We start from the raw sequence: 23,104 nt of genomic DNA on the forward strand, positions 1-23,104 counted from the left end.
TAACAGTTACAGTTCCCTTAGTCTTTCAGGCCCAAGTTCAGATGGGGAGGATGGAGTACCTGCTTGGGGCTAGCAAAGATGGCCAATATCATCCTGATACTGAATGACCTTAATACTCATCTGAGTCTTACTGTATTGCTAGCCGCATCCTCTCATAAACTGACCTGTTTATTTTAGTAGGGTTAGGGTTTGTGATAGTGAACCTACAACTGGGACTGCCAATACAGACTGAACGTGCCCCTGCAGATATAGGGTTGATAGTGAGACAAACACACATTTAATACCATATCTAGTTACAGATAGACTGGAAAGAGAAGCTGCTGAATTGCAACTTATCACCAAACTCAAAACCATGGAAAAACCTGGTCTGAACAAAGACCTTGGATTCTTATCTCATTATACATGACAAAGCCATTTTTCACCTTTTCACCCCTTGCTTTTTCCTGTAAGACCTATTGCAGTCGTTAAGAGTCGTCAACAGGCTCATCACAGCTATCTGCCAATCACCCATTCCCACCACCCTTCTGAGTAATACCCCTCCCCACCTTCTCACTATATAGAAGGGTCTGGAAACTTCTGTTTCAGTGTATCTGAAGAAGTGTGCATGCACACGAAAGCTCATACCAAGAACTGACTTAGTTGGTCTTTAAGGTGCTACTGGAAGGAATTTGTTTTGTAATACCATATCTAGTTCGCCTTTCACAGAGAATTGACTTTGTACAGTATTTCCCTATCTATTTGTGATACCAGATTAAACAGCTGCTCTTTTCCCTGGCTGCAGCACTTTCATGCCATGCATAAGGGATGTCTTGTGCAGCACACTATCGCATGCTTCAGAATCCTTCATGGCAGAACCATCTGTTCACAACCAAGCTTTCATTAACACATTGAAAATTCTCAAAAGGGTTCACTTGGGGAGGCAGTAGGAATATATATATATAGGCAGAATTTGAGACCCACTCTTTACACTATTAGAAGGAGCAATCAACAGGAGCTACCTGATGCCTGACAGGACCTCTGGATGCAGCTCAAAAAAGGGGGGAAAGTTTGAGGCAACTTGGCCATCTCCTTGTATCAATTCAGTGTGGCAGCCAGGAGCCTATTGACCATCTAATTCCCATGTCTGCATGACATTGCTGGGAGAAGGCACCCAGAAGTTTGGGCTGATGACACACTGCTCTACTTCTGATTCCCAAAGGAGGAAGTGGAAATCCTAAAGAGATGTTGGGAAGTTGTTCTGCAATGGATGAAAGCATAGAAGCTGAATCTGAATCTAGATATAAAGAGGTGCTATTGACCGGGAGGACCTGATCTACTGATAGTTTGCCACCAATTTTGAATGGAGTTGCACTGTAACTAATATGTCAAGTATGGAGTCTGGGGGTTCAGGTTGTGCAGTCTATGGAGACACAAGTGGTTTTGGCAGCCATGAGCACCTTTTAGCAGCTTAGGCAGGTTAGCTGAGACCCTATTAAAAGAAAGCTGACTGGCTTCAGTTACCCATACCCTGGTTACAGTCAGAGCAGTCTACTATAACACTCTATAACAGCGGGCTCACCAGGTGGCCCTCGGCAGCAGCGGCTCCACCTCTGGCAAGACGCTGGACCTGCTTTTTCTTGGCTCGTCCCCAAGTCGCACTAGGATTTATGCTATTTCCGGCAGCCACCAGGCCTGGCGTGGCCCTCCTGGGGCCTCACATCATTCAAGAGCAGGAGGCCGAAGACAGCAAAGGGGAGGGAAGGAGGGAGCAAATAGGCAGATGAGGAAGGGGTGAGTGGCAGGGAAGGGACAAGTGACAGAGATGGGGGGTGGGGTGGGGTTTGCTCCGAACGTGTTCAGGTTTTTTTGGAATATGTCAACCGTACTTTATGTGTTCTGGGAGACCAGGAGGGAAGGAAGCTGGCTGCAGCAAGAGGAGAAGACTTTCTGGATTCTTCAGCAGCCTGCCTCATTTCTTTCTCCTGCCCCCGCTCCTGCCTCTGATTCTGGACTCCTCTCTGCCCCTTACCAGCTCCCCTCTTCAAAGTCTCTATGTTGCCCTTGTAGCAAAGAAGAGGATGGTAACAATGCTAGAATTAGCTTGTTCTGGATATCATTGGTTCCAGCTCCTGCCTGAATTCCCGGCCCTAGTTGTCCCCAATGAGTCCCAGCAACACCCTGTAGGTTAGAAAGTATAATTATTCCCATATCACAGTGTTTGCTGAAGCTGAGTAAGCGGCTTGTTTTAGGCCACCTAGTGCATTTAATGGCAGAGCTGAGATTTCAACCAGCATGTATACAGTGCTGGCTGCAGTTACTGTTGAGCAGCTCTGCCACAAGAGCCATTCAGCCTGACCTGCATCCCTAATACTGCCCCCAATCCCATTGTCTTGTCTGCAACCACTGTGGTGAAATTAAGAGAGAAGGAAGAGCCTGCTTGAACAGACCAAAGGCCTATAGAGGGACAGCATCCTGGTCCCTGCAGTGGCCGACCAGATACCTAGGGAAGCCCAGAAGCAGGACATAAACAGCAGTAACAGCTCATCATGGCATTTTATGGCCTTGGTAACTCACATTCAGCTTGCTTTTGACTGGGAATGAGTTGCTCATGATACCTACACCTTGGATTCTGGGGCTGACAGCCTTTTGATCTGTACAGGCAACGACCATTTTACATGTGGGTTATGTTCCAAGACACCACACATTTAAGTGAAATAGTGTATATTGGGAATGCCCATTGAAAAAGCCTGCAAACATCCTCTAAACTTCTGAAAACCCTAGAAAAACCCTTTAAAAAACCAGCAGCACTCCCCAGACTGGCATGAATGGTGGCAATTACTCCCTCCAAAACTCCTTCCTCAAACTCCAAGTCTCCACAGACCTCAAAGGTTGGTGCGAAGGCTCCTGGGATTGCACTTGTAAAGGCCTGTGGGGTTGCAAGGTGCTGTTTTTGTGGCATTTTTGCCCTTTCGGCACTCTTTTAGGACTGTTTTTGCCCTTTTTCTAATCACTCCCGGGTTCGCGGTGATGCGTGAGCACACAGCTGCACACCTACTGAACGCGCCTAAAATGGTTGTTGCCTATATTGGCATCTTCCCATTGGCACTATGGCTGCCAAGCACCTGACACTAGGATGTCTGCGAATGACCAACCACAACATGCCAGAGGAACAAACAGACTCTGGGGGGAGGAGTGGATAAGATACACACACTGTGGCTTGCTGGTTACACAAGAGCACACCCCTCCCTCGCTTATTAACAATGACCTTCCTATTCACCATGCTCTGGATTCCCCAGCCCCAAATAGCTTTTAAATGCACTTCATGATCCAAGCTTGTGCTTGTTAATAGGGGACGTGCGACTGTAGGCCGGCTGGCCCACTCACGGGCCACGTCACGCTCGCTGCGTGGCACACTCGGGCAGGCGGCATGCGCACACGCCTTCATATCCACCCTAACATTTTAATTAATGACAATGGCGCTTTTCTCTCCCGTCCTCTCCTCAGCGCTTTAATGTGTGTCCATAGCCCGCCCGGTCCCCACAGCCATGGAAATATTAGCTTGACGGATGTGCTGTGTCGCCGGTGCTCCCTCGACGGGCCTGGCTGTCAGCTCGCCGATGATGACATTAACACAGGCAGAAAGTGATGACAAATGCCCGTTATCAGCGAACGAGGCCTGTGACAAATCGAACGCCGCCTCGCGAGCAGCCCCATTACGCTGTAATAAAAAAAGATGGATGGCTTTGCACGCCGGGGCCTGGTGCTAATGCGATTTCGCCTGGTCTCAGAGGGTTCCAATTAAGGCAGAAAAGAGAGAGCGAAGAGGAGGCCCAGAAAGCTCGCACACACGCCCGGCCTTCCCTGCCAACATTGCACTAATCGAGTCAGATCACCTTGAAGGAGAAGGAGCAGACATATACACACACACACACACACACACACACACACACAGAGGCTGGAGAGATTCCCAGTTCCAAGTGGGGTTCTGAACTGTAGGGTATAATGGGAAGCAAAATGGACAGAAGGATGGCACAGATGGGCCTGGGAAATGTGTTTGTATACTATCCCCCTGCCTTGGCCCAGTTCTGGCAGCTCCCACTGCATCTGGCTTGCTCTGCCTCCATCAGGTGAAGAGCTTAATCAAATCATCGCCTCCACCATCCATAGCAATGAGATGGGAAGGGGGTGGCGGTGGGAGGGAAGGATGACAGAGGCTTCTCTCAGACAAGTGTCACCTCCAGGAGGTGCCTTGCTAGTCTGCGGGCAAAGAGGGGACAGATCTTACATTGCTGGGGTGTGTATGGAGAAATAGTTCAACATGGGGGCGGGCAGTGACCAACCAGGCCTAGTTGGTGAGGAGGAGAATGTATGCCTGCCCCTTCGGAAATGGACTGATCCTATTTCTACACACCCTAACCCTTGCTTGCATTCTTGCAAGATCCTAACTGTATGTTTAAATTATTAAAGGAAAAAAAACTTTATATAGTGCTATAGGTTAAGGCTTTCGATCCCCTGAATGGACAAAACATTATTAGCTTTCAGATGCATGTAAGAACATGTTTGGAGCGATGATAACAAGCAATCTGGCCACTTTTCATTTCAGTTCATTATTATTACTGCCGCTGTTGTTGCACTGCCATTAACTACACTGGACACAAACAGAATCCACTCTACATAGAGGGTTATCTTCAATTAAGTCATAAAGTAGTCCCATTGGAATCAAGGTAGCCTAGCCTATTGGTTTTAATGGGTCTGCTGCTCTGAGTATGACTCAGGCTGTGTATACGCTAAACCTTTAAAGCACAACCAAAGCACATTCTTTCCCTCAAAGAATCCTGGGCACTGCTGTTCACCTCTCAGAGAGTTACAATTCCCAGGGCCCCTTAACAAACCACATTGCCCAGAATTCTTTGAGAGGAAATAATGTGCTTCAACTGTGCTCTAAACATATACTGTGTACACAGCCTTGGTTGGATACAACTCATAGTTGAGCACTAGCTATTTTGTTGTTTTACCTGATGGAACAAAGCACTAATTGATGAGAAACTTTGGATAGCCTAACTCCAGAAGAGAATTGGTTCAGCAAAAATTGATCAACTTGCCTGTTTTTGAAGTGTGTGTGTGTGTGTGAGAGAGAGAGAGAGAGAGAGAGAGAGAGAGAGAGAGAGAGAATGAATGGGGGACATCAAGCTAGATGTGAAGTGTGTGGTCTGCAATTTGGATCTCGTGTGTTGTTGTTGTTGTTGTTTTTAATTGTTTCAGGGGGTGGTGGAATGGAATTGCAGAACAATGGTTGGCTGGGTGGATAAAATTCCCCCATATATAGGGAGCTTGTCGCGGAGCAAGGGGAAGTCGGGAAGTAACACACCCCACACCTGCAAATAAACAAGGAATCAATCCAAGCAAAGACTTTTCCATGTTGTTGTTGTTTTGAATGCAGTTTTTAATTGTGTGTTATAGTGAATACTACATTTACCCCCGTTCTGTATCTAGTTGATATTCCTGAATTGCAGGGGGCTGGACTAGATGACCCTCGGGGTCCCTTCCAACTCCACAGTTCTGTGATTCCATGAAGTCATGTGTTTTAAATGGACTTTATATATACATACATACATAATTTTAGTTTGTATGCTCGCTTTCTATAGTTAAAACCATGCTTAAGGCGGCTCACAACATGAAAAAATACATAACTACAACATAACAAAAGTGGTCATAAACAATAAATAAAACATTTAAAAATGCAGAACCAAACTGAACAATGTGCACAGAATAGGCATAACAAATGATGAATAAAAATAATGAATTCACTATTCTCCTCTGTTCTATTTTATTATGACACCAAAAGAACAAATATTTAATATGATAAACTAATGCACATGACCACATGAGAGGAGCAGGTAAAAGATGACATTGATTGCTAAGTTGAACCTCCAGTTTCAGAGGCAGCCAGTGAGCTTCAGCAGATGAATAGGCATGTGCATAGTGTTTACACAGTTGCAGGGTTAGGGAGAGACGCATGTCCGAAGCAGGTCTGTGCTTAATAATTTTTAATAAATGGATTTTTAAAATCCATGTGGATTTTTTTAAAAAACCAACCCACACAGATTGCTGCAGAAACGTTGACAATCAAATTTAAGCTAAAACAACAACAGAAGAGAACCGAAACTGACAGATCCCTCCACCCCTAAACAGCAATAGCAGCAGCTACAACAACAATCCAGGAATGGATGTGAATAAATATGGCTTCTTTTCAGCTCAGGCTTCTTTTCAGCTGAGGATGAGGACTGAAGCCCAAACAAAATGCAGGGCTTCTTAAGATGCAAACCTGACACATTCACTTTCAAAGCCAGTCAAAGCTCCAGCCTCAGAGACAGAGATGTGATTCTGGACTCCCACTCCCCTAGAAACTTCCAATGCTCTGGCCCAATTGAGGACCAAGGGGGGGGGCATGCCCAGTCTGGGAGCAGTTCAGGAGCAAACCAGGGTAGAAGTGGAAGCAGCTAGGATGAGCCAGGGGTTCCAAAGCCATCCCGGTTTACTGCCATGCCCAAAAAACTGAGGAGCAATTTAGACCAGCTCAGGGGCTGGAATCTTTCCCATCAATGTCAAGAGGGTAACAGTTGAACAAAACAGAAGTTCTATTATGTATTGAAGTTATCACCCTGGCCTGGCCACCAGGGGTATCATGTATATAGTTTTCACTCAAGTCCATGTCAGTTAATTTAGGCGGGAAACCCTGGGTTGTTGCTGTTACAGTGTTGACAGCCGGCTGCCTATAAAAGCAGGCCAGCTGAGCTGTTGGCTGTTCAGTTCAGTTCCAGCTTACTTATAAAGAACTACTTGGAGAAAGCTCTGTGTTGTCTGCTATGTCCACCCACTATTTAATAAGTTCAAAAGGTGGGGGACCACAAGAACACCCCTCCGCCCTCACTTCCACCCTACTTGCAAGCCCCTGAAAGGGCTTTGGGTGGTTGGTTAAACCACTTTGGAGTCTCCCCTCAACAGCCTTGGGAATGTACAGTTTAAGAGCCAAAGGGGCACCAGGAGGTTAAGCCCCTCCTTTCTGCAAATGTGCCCCTCCTCCTCCCATGTGAACTTGGAAGGGAGAAATAAGATGGCGGGGGGGGGAGCTTGTGATAAGATAAGGGGAGTTATAAGTGAGAGAATTCACAGTTCCAGCCTAAGACAGTTTGGTGTCTGAAGCAGAGCCCAAATGCTGCCTTGCCTGGCTAGGCCCAACACTTGCTGCATCATTCTGGCATCCATTCCTTCCGTTATCTATCGCCTCATCACTGCTTCATCTCACTGCATCACAAGGCTGTCCCTGAGTTCAGCACAAATCGCTGTCATACTCATTTTTCCTTTTAAATTGCACCTACACACACACACACACATTTCCGTTAGTTTAGCTATTGCATTTATATTCCACTTTTTTCTCCAAGGAGCTCAAGGTGGCGTACCTGCTTCCCCGTCTCATTTAAATCCCCATAATATCCCTGAAAGGTAGATTAGGTTGACAGACAGTAACTGGCCCAAGGTCACACACCCAGTGAGCTTCATGGCTGAGCAGGGATTCAAACCCTGGTCTTTCAGGTCCTAGTCTGACAAGCTAACCCCCTACACCACAGTTTTATATGAGGATGGGGCAGCCACAGGCCTGCCACCATCACAAATAGCTTGGGCCTAAGGGGGTTAAGCTGCAGGCCTATTTGCTAGATAAGGTTGGTTTTGAGAAGGCATTTGAAGGAGGGAGATAAAGAAGTACAGCGGTACCTCAGGTTACAGACGCTTCAGCTTACAGACTCTGCTAACCCAGAAATAATACCTCAGGTTAAGAACTCTCCTTCAGGATGAGAACAGAAATAGCGCCACGACGGCACGGTGACAGCGGGAGGCCCCATTAGCTAAAGTGGTAGCTCAGGTTAAGAACAGTTTCAGGTTAAGAACGGACCTCCGGAACGAATTAAGTTCTTAACCCGAGGTACCACTGTATTCTTGTGAGTTATTTCTCATATAAACAAAATTCCAACATAGAAAGGTAAATTTCGCACAAATGCTAAATCACAGGTGATACATTTGTCACTTCTGATTGACTGGATCGATACGTCCTCTGTCAAGATATATCTGTATTAGCAAACTGATTTCCAGCTTTACATTTAATAATTAAAATGATGTGACTGTGACTGAACCACTGTGGTGCAATAAGCTCTTGGATATTCTCTTCATTCAGCACTGGTGATGTAAGGACTGTTGTCCACCACATGCCATTTCCAAAGGGTACAACCCTATGCTTAAGAGATATCCTTAAGGTAGCCTAAGTGGTGGTGTCAGATTATTTTTTCATTGGGATCTTGACATACATGTCTACACTTTTCCTCAGGGCAGGCCTGGATTCTTGCCCTCCATGAGAACGGTAGGCCCACAGCGATATTTAATTTATTTAATACAATTTATACACCACTTGGTTGTAAAAAAACCAACAACGCTCAAAGTGGTTTACAAAAAGATAAAACAATAACATCACAAAAAAATTATGACCATACTTTAAAACATACAAAAGTTAAAAGAATAAAGTTACCTCAACTTTCTTGGTAGGCTTGAGGTATGGGCCCCAGAACAGTTGCTCTGAGTACTGGAAAATATCACAATGGCACTATTGTTGACGCTCCTGCCAGGGGCTGCTGGATCCGTGCATAGATGTCCCATGTGGTGAGCCATGGACAGCATATGGCAACTTCTTTTGATGCTAGACTGACTTTGCCCACCAAGGTCCTTCAGGACAGGAAAGAAAATAAAGGGCTTCATTTGCTAGCTGTCCTTGACCTTTCGTTAATCCTGAACTCTGGCTTGCCTTTTGCCCTTGCCTCCTTATCAAAAGTTGCTGCTCACTCTGACTTCTGGTTGCTCCTCATCACTGCCTGGCCATGTGCCCTTTGATCCCAACCACTTCTGCCATCCAGGCTACTGACTTGTCCCATGACTTCCCACTCATCTCGAACTGCCTCCTGTGGCACTGCCACTAGGGCACAGATCTGTCACCCACCTATATTTCTGCTGAGTAGAGAACCACTTAGAATGGTTCTCAGTCCAGTCTGCTGCTTGGATTCCAGAACACACTGGCTATTCTCTTTCTGGTTTGGCAGAGCTAGGCAATAACAGGTTGAACTTGCCCTTCCCTTGAGTACCTGTGCAGGCCTTCTTGCCTTTTTTGGAAATGGCTTATCATCAGCATCATTTTATTTGTATGCCGCCTTTAAACCCATGCTCAGGGATTTACAACATGAAAATATTTACATAATTACAAAAGTACTCATAAACAGTAAATAAAAAAGACCAAGAAGTACACAACAAAGTTGAACAGTTTCCACATAAATCATAAGACCGAAAAATAATGATACAATTTTGTTTTATAAACAGCAACAAAAAATCCCCAAACACCCCAGCTCAATAGCTTGATCAGCAGCCTCAGATTTTGTAGCTGGAGTCAGTCCAGGCCCCGCCCTCCCAGGCCAGGTGGGAAAAGACCAGCAAGGCAGGGAACAGGTCTTCCAGGACTCACAGCCAAGATTTATATATATTAACTGCTTTTATATGCAATTGTTTCATATATGTTTTTACTGTATTGTGAAATTGCTTCAAGATGCTTCATAGAAAGGTATTAATAAATGAAATATAATAATAATAATACAGTGGTACCTCTGGTTAAGAACTTAATTCGTTCTGGAGGTCTGTTCTTAACCTGAAACTGTTCTTAACCTGAAGCACCACTTTAGCTAATGGGGCCACCCGTAGCTGCCGCCGCACCGCCGGAGCACGATTTCTGTTCTCATCCTGAAGCAAAGTTCTTAACCCGAGGTACTATTTCTGGCTTAGCGAAGTCTGTAACCTGAAGCGTCTGTAACCTGAAGCGTATGTAACCCAAGGTACCACTGTAATAATAATAATAGTACTACCTTAGAGGAGCTCTGCTGCAGCAAGAGCATGGGTGATGAGAGAGGCAGTGGTTTTACAGCACTACCCTGTGGCAATGGCAAAGGAGTCTTCTCTGCTACAAATTGCCGATCCTGGGGATGGGGGTTGCCATATGGTCTGGTGAACCCAAACAGAGTCGTCACCAGTTTGCTGTCATGCTTTTGGCATCAATTTGCAGATGAAGCTGTTAATATTCAGCAGCTGGCTTGGAAACCACTCATTTTATGCACAGCCAGAGTTTTAACATATCAGAATTCTTATCTTGTCCATTTGCATCCATTTCAATTTATGTCACTCATCTTTAAGTGCTGTTAATTGGCTGACTATTGATAATGAGCCTCTGCAGATATTTATTAAGCTATGCCTCTAATAAACATGCAAAATATACTTTCCATTTGGTATCCAGCATCATTTACATGCTTTCATCTTGCCATGCTACATATTTTACAAGTGAACATTCAGATGAAACATATTCCATACAAACTGCAATGCCTTAAGAGTTTTCCAGATCCATTCTTCTCCCTTTTGCATGATAACATATGGAATAATGTATTATTGAATACCCTCCCCCTTTTTGCTTATCCTGACATTACATCCAAATGGTGACCTTCATTCGCCTGGTATTTTTGAAGCCTACATCAAACATTAGGAAGTATTTGACAGCACAGGAAAATGTGTTGAAAGGCATTTGGTAGAGTATGAGACACTTCAGTTCAGGGTTGTGGATTTGAGCCCCACATTGGGCAAAAAGATTCCTACATGGCAGGGGTTGGACTAGACAGCCCTCATGGTCTCTTTCAACTCTATAATTATGGTTCTATGTCTTCCATTCAGGTTCTCTCTAAAGAACTCAAGAACAGTGGTCTCTGGTGGTAAACCTTAATACCTGATAGGTTTCATATTTGCCATAAAAATTCATCCTATTGTGATAATGCTCCTTCTGCAAAATCCCACATGTGTAGACTCAGTGGCTGCAATTCAGAAAAAGGCCAATGGGAGTTAAGCACAAGTCACTGTCTCTGGATTGGGAGCAGCAAGCAGGGCTTGTAGGCAGTTATCATCACCAGTTTATTGCATCACTTTCTTGGGTTAAGCAAGAAGTACACCTTGACTACGGAGCCTTTTGTGATTGATCAGAAATACTTTGAATTTGTTGACTTCATGGGGTTAAAGTGCTCATGTTAGTATTTACTTACTCACTTTCTTGATTAGCAATCAATAGACCATTAAAACATTTTAGAATATAAGTGCACATCAGTTCAGTGCCACATATGTAAACAATACTGTATTTGGACTTCAAAGTATGGAAAAAGACACCAAGGGTGTAAGTCATAATCAGAATTAGGGATGGGAGATAAATTTGATTCAATTAATATTTACAGGCAAACCAGTTTAGTAATTTGCATTCTACAAACCCCAACACACCTCCTTTAAAATTTGTACAGTGGTACCTTGGGTTTGGGAGTGGGTGGCGCTGTGGTCTAAACCACTGAGCCCCTCATGCTTGCCGATCGGAAGGTCGGCGGTTCGAATCCCTGCAACGGGATGAGCTCCCGTTGCTCTGTCCCAGCTCCTGCCAACCTAGCAGTTCAAAAGCACATCAAAGTGCAAGTAGATAAATAGGTACCACTCTGGCGGGAAGGTAAACAGCGTTTCCGTGCGCTACTCTGGTTCGCCAGAAGCAGCTTAGTCATGCTGGCCACATGACCCAAAAGCTGTACGCCGGCTCCCTTGGGCAATAAAGCGAGATGAGCGCCGCAACCCCAGAGTCGGTCACGACTGGACCTAACGGTCAGGGGTCCCTTTACCTTTACCTTTACCTTAGGTTATATATGCTTCAGGTTACATAAGCTTCAGGTTACACACTCCACTAACCCAGAAATAAGTGCTTCAGGTTAAGAACTTTGCTTCAGGATAAGAACAGAAATCGGGCTCCGGCGGCGTGGCAGCAGCAGGAGGCCCCATTAGCTTCAGGTTAAGTGCTTCAGGTTAAGTACAGTTTCAGGTTAAGAACGGACCTCCGGAACGAATTAAGTACTTAACCCGAGGTACCACTGTATTTGTCCAGATTTTGCAATGCAGTACAATATAGGTTTTATTTGTGGTATCCAAACTGTGTTGAAATAAATAAAAATTGCCCAAACAGAACAGAGAAATCTTATGCCTTCTATTTGCTGTTCAATTAGGACCATGGATGCTTTTAAATCCTGTACTTCTAGCCAATGTATGAAAGTGAACCAAATTGTTTCCTAGTTTTTTCATTTGGATGAATGCAATGGATATAATGTGCATATGTCTGCTCATTTTTCGCATCAGCTTCTGCTAGTCACAGAGAAAGTGTATTGAGCTATGCACCAAAGCCCCAATCCCCTACTCACGTCATTCCTATTAAGTTCCCATTTGGCTTCACAGATTTAACCAGCCTTTGGCCTTTGCACTTTCTAGCCTACTTTTGAAATTGCCACTACAAAACGTGGTGCTTTTTTCTGCTGCTTCTAGCCCAGACACAGCAAGAAGTTTCTGCTGAAAGGTTGCCCAAGAACAAGAGTTGGAAAGAGGGAAAACTACCTGGGGGGAAACGTAGAAGGATGTGGAAGAAATGTAATTATATCTGGAATGGGCAAAGGAAATCTAATTTGTCCCCCAACATAATCTTGTCTTAGCAGTAACTCTGAGTGAGTATCATGAGGAATGACACTAAAGACTGAGGTAGGTATTGGGGAGACTTCTAATTAGTAACCACAGTTGTGCCTAATCTACCTTGATAATAAGATATGGCCAAATTAAGGCAGATTTACCAAGAAGCTCTGTGGCATTTGCAACAGAAGTCTTACTAAAATGGATACTGTGAGAGCATAGCTGTCAACTTTTCCCTTTTCTTGCGAGGAATCCTATTCGGAATAAGGGAATTTCCCTTTAGAAAAGGGAAACGTTGACAGCTATGCTGTGAAAGAAGGTGGTTTGTTGTTACCTAGAAGTCTGTGGAATATGGGCTGTGCTTAGATGGTGTTGTTTCATTTTTATCCTGTCTTTCTGCCAAAGAGTCCACCTCTTATTACCTGAAAGAACAGGACTTGAAAACACTCACCTCTGGAGGCAGGATCCGTCCCAGTGTAGGCACTGGGCAGCGCTCTGAATGCATTGTTTCTTCCTGTGCATGTAAAATGGAGAATAGAAGAGTTGTGCCTTTTGGGGTGGTGGCACCCGAAATCCACAGATGGGCTATACCTTTACAGTATTAGTACGAACAAAATTGTTGCAAAATAATGTGCAAGCTTTTAAGTGGTGCAGAACGTTTAATCAGGCTAGATGTTATTCAAAGCAGGGGTTAGGGGCAGAGACAAAATCACCCAAAATTAGACTGGATTGTGATGTGTTGAGGTCTGCATTTTAGACAGTGTCTAAAGTTGGAGTTTGCAGACTGGATTCATCTCTGCTAGGTGGTTGCTGATATTAGATTATACTTCAAATTCTGGGAGGATGAGGCAACAACTGAGTCCCCATTTTTGTAAATGTAAGGGCCAAGTACACAGGTTCCTGGTTAGGCAGAAAGCAGGCGTAAAGAGAAATATAGCACACTTTATAATAGGAAAGCCGGTGATTAATTTTTTATGGTATACAAGATAAAACTGATCTATCAAAACCCAAATTGCATAGCATTACCTGATGTTTAGAGGATGTCATGATCTGACAGGATGACGAGGAGGAGGAAGAGGATCCCAGTGAGGGGTGTAGCCAGGACTGGGACACACCAGGGCAAGCAGGGGTTGGGGGAGGAAGTACTCTTTGAGGCACAGAGAGCAGCAGGAGGGGTGCTCTAGGAGGCTGAGGTAGGCAAGGGCCCACAGGCCAGCTCACTAGCTGGCCAGGTGGGCCTCATCAGCTGGAGGAGGCTTGGAACAGGTGAGGGTCACTTGCCTCATCAAGCCCAGATGCTGTAATCAGCATGCAAAGTACAATAGGGAAGCAGAGCTGAGGGGCTTTGCCTGCTCAACTGCCCATGTTGATGGACCTTGGGTTGGGTGCTCCTGGCTCTTTAGGGGACTGTACTTTGGCTTTGATTCTGGACTGTTTCCTGACTGCTGGATTTCAGACTTGGCTTACTTGGACTGACCCTGGATTGCGTTTCCTGAACTTTGGACGACATGCTGGCTCGCTGCCAGGTAGGCCAGGGATTCAGGACAGAGAGTAACTCTCCAAATGCAAAGTGAGGTGGTAGAAAATCATCTTCCCTGCAGGCATGTGCACATGTGGATTGTATTTCTACCCTGCCAGTTCTCTAACCCCTAAAACAGTTGTCCTTCTGACTGTCCTTTATTATTACCCATCAACCTAAGTGCAAGGTCATGACAGATTGGTGCCTGCCATGAATTAGTAACCTACAAGCAGGGGGAAAGAGATGTCCCAAGAAGATGCAGGCAAAACATGGATTGCCTAGTGATGGAGGAAGCTTCGTTGTAGGTGTAATCTTCTTGCACCATCCATTACTACAAAAAGATGAGAGGTGAGGATGGGGAGGTACTTGTGTTCTCCTTGTAGCAGGTTAGAAGAGGTCAAAGCCACCCTTGGTGTCTTCTTTCCCTACCCTCAGAGCTACGCTGGGGCAGCCTAGTACGGGAACAATCTGGGAACCTAGCAAAGATATCATGGGCAAGAAGGGCTAGCCCAAAACTTAAACTAATCCCTTACTTTCAGATTATTCATGCTTTCTTGCCTTCAAATTCTGAGGTGCAGTGGCAGAGTGTGGAGGGAGGTCAATGAATTAAATTAGACCTACATATAGAATCATAGAATCATAGAGTTGGAAGAGACCACAAGGGCCATCGAGTCCAACCCCCTGCCAAGCAGGAAACACCATCAGAGCACTCCTGACATATGGTTGTCAAGCCTCTGCTTAAAGACCTCCAAAGAAGGAGACTCCACCACACTCCTTGGCAGCAAATTCCACTGTCGAACAGCTCTTACTGTCAGGAAGTTCTTCCTAATGTTTAGGTGGAATCTTCTTTCTTGTAGTTTGGATCCATTGCTCCGTGTCCGCTTCTCTGGAGCAGCAGAAAACAACCTTTCTCCCTCCTCTATGTGACATCCTTTTATATATTTGAACATGGCTATCATATCACCCCTTAACCTCCTCTTCTCCAGGCTAAACATGCCCAGCTCCCTTAGCCGTTCCTCATAAGGCATCGTTTCCAGGCCTTTGACCATTTTGGTTGACCTCCTCTGGACATGTTCCAGTTTGTCAGTGTCCTTCTTGAACTGTTTATTCCTGTTATTGTAACCTGGCTCTGACCGAAAAGATGGCCATTGATAGTCTATTATAAGGAACATGATGTGATAACTGGGATTTGCTGGCACAAAGACAAGGGCGAGTTGCTGACATTGCTGATCGCTCACTATTTCCTTGTCCTCTAGTTCCCTCTGCTGGCTACTAAAGCTGCAAGCAATTTCTCCTTGGCTGCATCTTCAGAGTTTGTTTCTGTTTTTCGTCCTCTGTCAGGAATTGTTTGGGGTTTTTAAAAAGCATTTCAGTATTCAGCTCCGAGAGGAGAGGCAAAAATCTCCGTCAGTTCATTCTGGATACAAGCATCTTTGGGTGGATCTGTTCCTCCCAACCAGCAGCATCAACTGGCTGGGGCTAATGGGAGTTGTAGTTGTGGATGGAGGAGAAATCAGCTCACATTTAAAGGTGAGCCTACCTAATTTATGCTGACTGAAACATGAACTCATGCGTACTTCACAATTCACACTTCTCTGAATTTTTCAATGCAGCCAAATAACATGTACAAAAATACATTTACTAAGGTTAAAAAGTGTGTTTGTTAGTAAAAATAACACAGAGAAATGCCTTATACCAGGGAAAACTGTAGTGTAAAAATGCGTAAGGCAAAGCCACATACAAAAATGTGGATGTTCGGAGAAATTCGTACCAAGGTGCTGATGAATTTTCATGAGGTCTTTAAAGCCAGCAGTTGTGGATATATGGAGAATGGAGACATGAGCAAAAGAGAGAATCTGAAAGTGGCACATTTGCCTATCCATCCCTACTTGTAGTCCAAAATGTGGAGTTCACCAGGATGGGAAAGGCTAGTGCAGAATATTGTAGCAGAGCCACTAAAAGATGGTGGATCTGAAAGTTCATATTTAAATCTTGCCTCCGGCATGAGCCCTCCCCCCAACACACACACACACACACACACACACACACACCTTATGGGAGTGACCATAATGACCCATCTTACAGGGCCATTGTTATAAGGATTACTGTACTGAGATAATGGAAGTGAAGTGCTTTGAGCACTCTAAAGCCGCTGTATAAATGCAAAGTGTTTTTGTGATGGGGCAGTTTCAGGAATCACTGAGACCATGCCGTGAACCTGGTGCCATAGGATGCTGCATCCACTTTCCTGCCTGCCTACAGCAGCTGTTGCAAAACGAGTAGAGACAACCATCTAGTCACTCTTCTAAGTGGCAGGGTAACTCCTGGGGTATTCACTAAAGGATTATATTCATGCAGAGTGGCTAGTTCAGGTCCATGACCAAACTGAAAGAGAGGAAATGTTATGATTCTAGACCTGAACAACTTGCAAGCCCTCCCCCCCCCCATATGAGAGCCCCCCCCCACCTGGAACCTCAGCAACCTTCTGCTTTTGTTTCCTGGCTGAGACTGCAAAGTCAAGCCCCTGGCAGGCCACAGGATATAGCTGGTGGGCTGAAAATTCCTCGGTAGGTCACAGGTGATTTAGGCCTATGTTAGATGTGACAGGTTATTTCGCAACAACTATCAGATCTAAAAATATTGAGGGGGCACAACAGGTCTTCTGAGATTCCACACCTCACACCCTCCTCACACCTTCTTTGGCCAGGGATAGAACAATATAAAAGGGCTCCATCCTCAGTATAGGTTTTGAAGAGCATCGCTAAGTTTTTGCTAAAGAAATGGTGGGCCTGCCAACAATGGGGTGCATCTACAAGCCTCACTGTGATCAGGAACATGGATTGCACAGGATTCCTGATCACAGGGAGTCTGGTACGCAGGTTTAAGCAAGCCCATTTCCTTCAGAGCCTACTGCGGCAAGCAGCAAGGTTGGGAGTAGAGCAGGCAGGGCTGGTACATACAGCCCTGTATCATCAACACAGTTTGAACTTTACTATTACTGCAGAAGGCTTGATGGTTCAGCCTGGACCTTTGAATGATCTCAGCCAGCAGTTTCACTATAACATTAAAAAGCATGGGAGACAAGACAGATTCTTATGGCACTGCGTAGGGTTCAACTGCAGTCTCTTGGTGCTGTCACCTAGGGATGGGTGAATCTGTCCGTTTCAGGTCCTCATTTTTCCAGTAGTAAAGCGAGTTATTCACATTTCCATATTAGTCTGAGATTTTCCTTTTAAAAGCCAGCTTGAAATTTCATTTTATTGCAAATTTCTCTAATTAGATACATTTTTGCAACACAATTTCCCCTGATGTACAAGGCACAATGATTCCAACATTTTCCAGATCAAACGTTTCTAAATGGATTTCGTGTTATTTTTACAGACAGCCATAAATATGGTGGAACAATGGAGTTAGAGGACTCTGTTTTTAAAAAACAACAACCTTGGCATTCTTTTTTTTTTTTTTAGAGTGTGTTGCTAGTTGTGCGTTCTTCCAGATGTATACACAGAGCGAGAGACTCAACAGATGCATAAAGCTGTTCAGTGTTATTATTGAGCCATGGTCTAAACAGGTAAATTATACCCCAGTAACAGATTTGCTATGAGACAGGGGAACCATAAGAAATATTGCTACAACCATCATCAGTGCCCATATCATAGCCCCATTTCCGGCAATGACAAAGTGCTGAGTTATTGTCTTGGCTCGAAAGGCAACAAGTTTGTAAACTCTGTTGTTTGTGCCACTTTCCCAGCAAAATGAAAAATCATTCATCATCACTAGGTAGGTACACTGTCAGAGCAAGGAGCAGAAAGCAAAAGGGCCAGAAAGACCAAATGAAGCTATTGGATGCTGGCCAGATTTGAGAGAGAGGCTAAGTGGCCAAACAGGTTGCAGGGCTGAAGTGTTAAAGGCTCCTCCAGATGAGCTATTTATTGAGCATTCATCCTGATTTGCTCACAGAAAGCTGACATGGAGGTTAGATTGTAACTGTCCAATAAGGTTATAGGACAATAAGCATTTCGTCTTACATTCACCTTTGATTTGCCTGTGGAGTGTTTATGCATCCCACACTTTTCCGTGAATCTCCCTGTCACTTTCCCGACCACAAAAGTCCATTTCTTTCTTTCTTTTTGGCTCTTGGGTGACAAAGTGGAGTGCAGTGCTCTCCCATTTATCCACCTGCAGGGAGAACAGCCATCAAACCACTCATTTTGCCCTATTTGTACTGCAGAAATTATCTCTCTGACCCACCAATACCACCATATTTCTGCCCTCCCATCTATGTCTTTCTTATTGCCGGGACATTCTTTCCAGATTGCGCTAGTAAAATCACCCCACACCCACTTATGTCAGCTACCATAGCAACATTTTGCAAGCCCCACTATATCATTAGCACTCTCCACACCCAGTATTCCCATTCTCACCTTATTCCCAGGTATCTGTTGTCACCTGGAGAGCAATACATGTGGGCCACTTATTAATGCTGCTTTGCAAGCGTTGGGACCCTCACTATTGCAAAGGCCCCTAAGATCAAAGCAAACGCAAGGAGGATGAAAAAGAGCATTCTAACCAGGCATAAGGGTAGATAATCTGAAGCAGCTGGGGGGCTCAGCTCTGCCTAAGAGCTCCACCCACCGTCTCCACCTGCATCCCTCTGCCATCAGAGATCTGGTAGGTGGTCACATGAGGCTTTTTTCTTGGTGGCACTTAGCTTTTTGGAATGTCCTTCTAAGGGAAGCTCACTTAGCCCCACCATCTACCCCCTGCTTTTTTACCCAGCTAGTGAAAATGCTGTTTTAGGGTGTCTTCAGGGTAAGTAACAACTGAGGGTGTCTCCAGAGACAGTCGCTGTTTTGTGGGATGGATTCAAACATGTACCAGAATTTCAAGTTTGCTCAAAGTGTATCAAAAGGCTCTGTCCCCATGTCCCCACAAACAAATCAGGATGAGTGCAGGACAAATGCTCCTTTTAATATAACTGCCCTGCAAATAAAGCAGAACAGTTGCTCAATATAATCTAGCCTCTATGCAAGCAAATCAGGATGAATGCTTGATAAATCAGCAATCTCTGAAATAGCCTTGAAAATAGATCTGGATTATTTCCTGGCACTTGTTATGGTGTTCCTGCCAAAGTGATGTGTCTCTTTTGTTTTGTGGTTCCTTTAATATTTGTGTTTGCTTTTATTTTGTTAAATTGTTTGAGGATGTGCTTTGATATTGTGCCTTGGTGGTCTTGAGGGACAGAAAGGCAGGATGAACAATATTTTCAATTAAATAAACTGCTATCAGGACTTCTCAGCATGTGCTATGTCTGTTGTTCTTGGCTGAGAGGCTAACAGAACACCAGACCAAAAGGCAATGCCCGCTGACCAGTTTCTCCTGCTTTAGCCACACCTGGTTGAACCTGTTTCATTGTTGGTGTCTATTCTAAAGAGCAGAAGAAGTGTTGCACTCCCATTGCTGCATGGAAGGAGTACAGTTGGTGGGCTGTTTTTGTGTGTTGCTGTTGTTGCTGGCATCTGTCTGTCTCAAGAGACAATGGAGTGTGCCTCTGGGTGTGAAGGCAAACTGCTGGCGATTCACAGCACCTGTTGTAGCTGCAGAGACTGGTAAGTCGCAATGTTGCCTCCAGCGTTGTTTCTGCTGTGTTAGCAACGTCAAAGTGACCTTCCTGGGGTGCAAGCCTGGGCAGTGTGTACGGAGTCCAGGACTGCCCAGATGACAAGGCCTCCCACTCTCAGCCTCACTGATGCGGTCCAATGAAAAGCAGAGAAATGTGTTTGGCATCAGCTTGGATGCAGGAGTTGACAGAAGGAGACGTACACCACCCAACTGTCTTAGGGATTCCACTCTGGATTTTTTTAGGGTTTACTCCTTAGCTTTCATTATCCAGAAGATGTCCCAAAAGATTTTTCCTCAGGTTTACTCCTGAGGCCTTTCTCGTGAATGAGTATAGCCACAAAGCAGTAGGGGTTTCGGACCAGAGATTTCCTTCTGTTGTTGTTTTCCAGTACCAAGAAAGTGATTGTGTTCTTATCAAACATCACAGAATGGGGAGCTAGTATTGGTGAATATTGGAAGAGAAACAGGGAGTTTAAAACCGTCATCCAGTCGAGACTGTGCACACCTTCACCTTTTAAAAAATTTTTTACCCCTTTCCAGCTCCATGGCCCCTGGGCAGACACTGGCAAAGAGAAGGATAGCGCACGGGATAGCACACAAAGTTGCCTAGGCCAACACAGTTACTTGAGAATCCTGCCTTTTGCCACTTTCTTTTTTAAGAATGTAAGAATTGTTTTGGGAGATCTAAGTCCAGCTATTCCAGTATTCTGTCTGCAGCAATGACCATCCTAGGGAGCTCATAAGCAGAGCATAAAGCTGATGGCCCTTTTTCTGATTGCTCAGCATCTGGAAATCAGAAGCTCTGTTGTCTCTGAAGATGGAGCTTTAATTCAGCTCTCATAGTAGCTAATGGCCACTTATTAGGTCCATCCTTTTATGAATTTATCCAATCCTTTTTTGAAGCCATCTTAGCTGGCTTTAAAACTAGCACACCCTAGTGCTAGCTTTAAAGAACCAGCTAAAAAACGAACGAACAACTAGCTAGTGAATATCCTACAGCAGCCTTCCACAGCCTGATACCTTCCTGGATGCTCTTGGCCAATGGTCAGCATGGCCAATGGCCAGGCCATAGCAATAGTTTTGGCTTGGGATTGGCTGAGCAGTGGAAAGAGCTGATTGGCCAGAGAATAGGAGATTGACAGAAATGGCTGCAGCAGTTCAAACTGGAGGCTTGGGAGAATGTAGGGAGCAATAAATAGTGTGGGAGTTTTGGGGAGGGGTGTTAGTTTGGAGGAAAAATTAATTTCTTTCCCTTTAAACTCCATGTGATGGGACAGTTCACCCAATTAGTGACCAGTCCCCACTCACTATTTAGCAGTGCTGGACACAATCCGCCAAGCATTTGTCTGTGCAATCTTATACATCTATAGATGGGTTCAGTGGGGCTTACTCCCAGGTAAGTGGATATAAGGTTGCCACCTTAAAGCCGTTTACAGTGCAATCCTATGCACATTTATTCTGGAGCAAATTCTTCAATGGGGTTTATTCGCAAATAATTACACATAGAATTACAGTAGTAAACATTGATTTAGGTAGAAATCCCATGCACATTTACACGAAAGTAAGTCCCACTGTGTTCATTGAGGTTTACATCCAAGTAAGTAGGCCTAGCATGGCAGCCGTGAGTATTTTACTGTGCCTGGGTTGTGCCCCTTCGTTTCATTATCTTAACTCTTTATAAATGTCACTGGTTTCCCCTTTTATAACTATATTTTCTTTTTTTATCTCCCATTTTTATAAAAAAAATATATTTTGTATATTCTTGTTTTCCCTTAACCACTTCTTTGTCTGTTGTGCCAGTTGTATACAGTTAAACCAAGTTATTTTACTTCCTGTTAGAGCTTCTCTTATTTGTTCTTTGCTTCTCCTTTTCTCCACCCATTCCATTTTAAAAAATATTTTATTGAAATAATACTTTAAAAACAAACAAACAATAAACAAACCACAAAACAATACAATACAGTAACAAAGAACAAACAAACAAACAAGAAAAAGCATCACATATTCCTTTGACTTCCATTCATACCACCATGTTTTCTAGGCTTCATTTTTGATTTCACACTTTTTATTATCAATTCTTAATGTTTAAAATCACTTAATTTATTTATGTTCTATATTGTCCTGCAAGGTTCAGTCTAGACTAGTCAAAGTGTTTAAGTTTTTACAATGTAGCTGTAAATATTCTTTAAAGACATTCCATTCTTTATTTAATCTCTGTTTTGAATCATCTCTTAAACTTCCAGTCATTTTGGCTAGTTCTATATATTCTATCATCTTCACCTGCCAGTCTAATTTGGTGGGTATCATTTCTCCTTTCCAATTTTTTGCTATCAAAATTCTAGCCACCGTTGTTGCATACATGAAAGTTCTTCTAAAAATTTTTGGTATTTCATTATATATGATTCCCAACAGGAAGGCTTCTGGGGTTTTTTTGGAATGAACATTTAAAGATTTTTTAAAAGTTCATTATATATAATGTCCCATAGTTCTCTAACTTTCACACAGTTCCACCACATATGTATCATTGTACCTTCTGACTTCTTACACCTCCAGCAAACGTTCAATTTTTTATTTACATTTTGACTAATTTGGCTGGAGTCAGGTACATTTTTTTCAGATTATAACATGCAGTGAATTCTATGTCTACCTTCCAGAGTCTTTCCCACGAATCCATTTGGATATTATAACTGAAGTCCTGGGCCCATCAAACCATAACTGATTTTACCACCTCCTCCTTGACTTCCCTATCAAGGAGGAGTTTATACATCTTGGATAAAGGTTTTTCTTTCTTTAATCTCTTCTCCACCCTTTCCTTTATTTTAAATATTTGGTTTTAATGTCTGACTGCAATATTTCGCTTTTCATAAGTTCTTTTGTAAGTCGCTGTGAGAGGTGAGTGCTGCCAAAGCCAGCGTAGATAAAAACTCCAGGCTCGCTGCCAGTTACTGTCTTTAAGATTTATTTACAAAGTTCAAAAAGGTTTCCAGAGCTTCAAAGCATGTCCGTCTCAGTCTGATTAGATGCCTCGAATGCTTTTTTTTACTCCTCCTTCCCCAGCAGGCTAATCGGCGGAAACCCCGCCTCTTATCTCCTCTGTTCAAAAGATAGCTAGTTCCAGGCTGAGCATCCCCCCTCCCTGCCTCTTCTTCGCTGTCAGAAGAGAGGCTGCTAATTAGCTCTTTCGGCTCTCTATAAGTGCTCCTCTCCCCCTTTGGGTCTTTTGCCGTGTGCATCTCCCTGACAGTCGCTGTGAGTTGCCATGGCAAAAAAGGAAACTAATAAGTCCAGTAAATAAATAATCATAAATGTCTGGCAACCTGAATGAAGAGTATGTTCACATTAATGGCTTGAAACACAGTGAGGTCATTCCCCTAA

This window comes from Podarcis erhardii, assembly GCF_964252035.2.
Source record: "Podarcis erhardii genome assembly, chromosome: 5".
Classification (NCBI taxonomy): domain Eukaryota; kingdom Metazoa; phylum Chordata; class Lepidosauria; order Squamata; family Lacertidae; genus Podarcis; species Podarcis erhardii.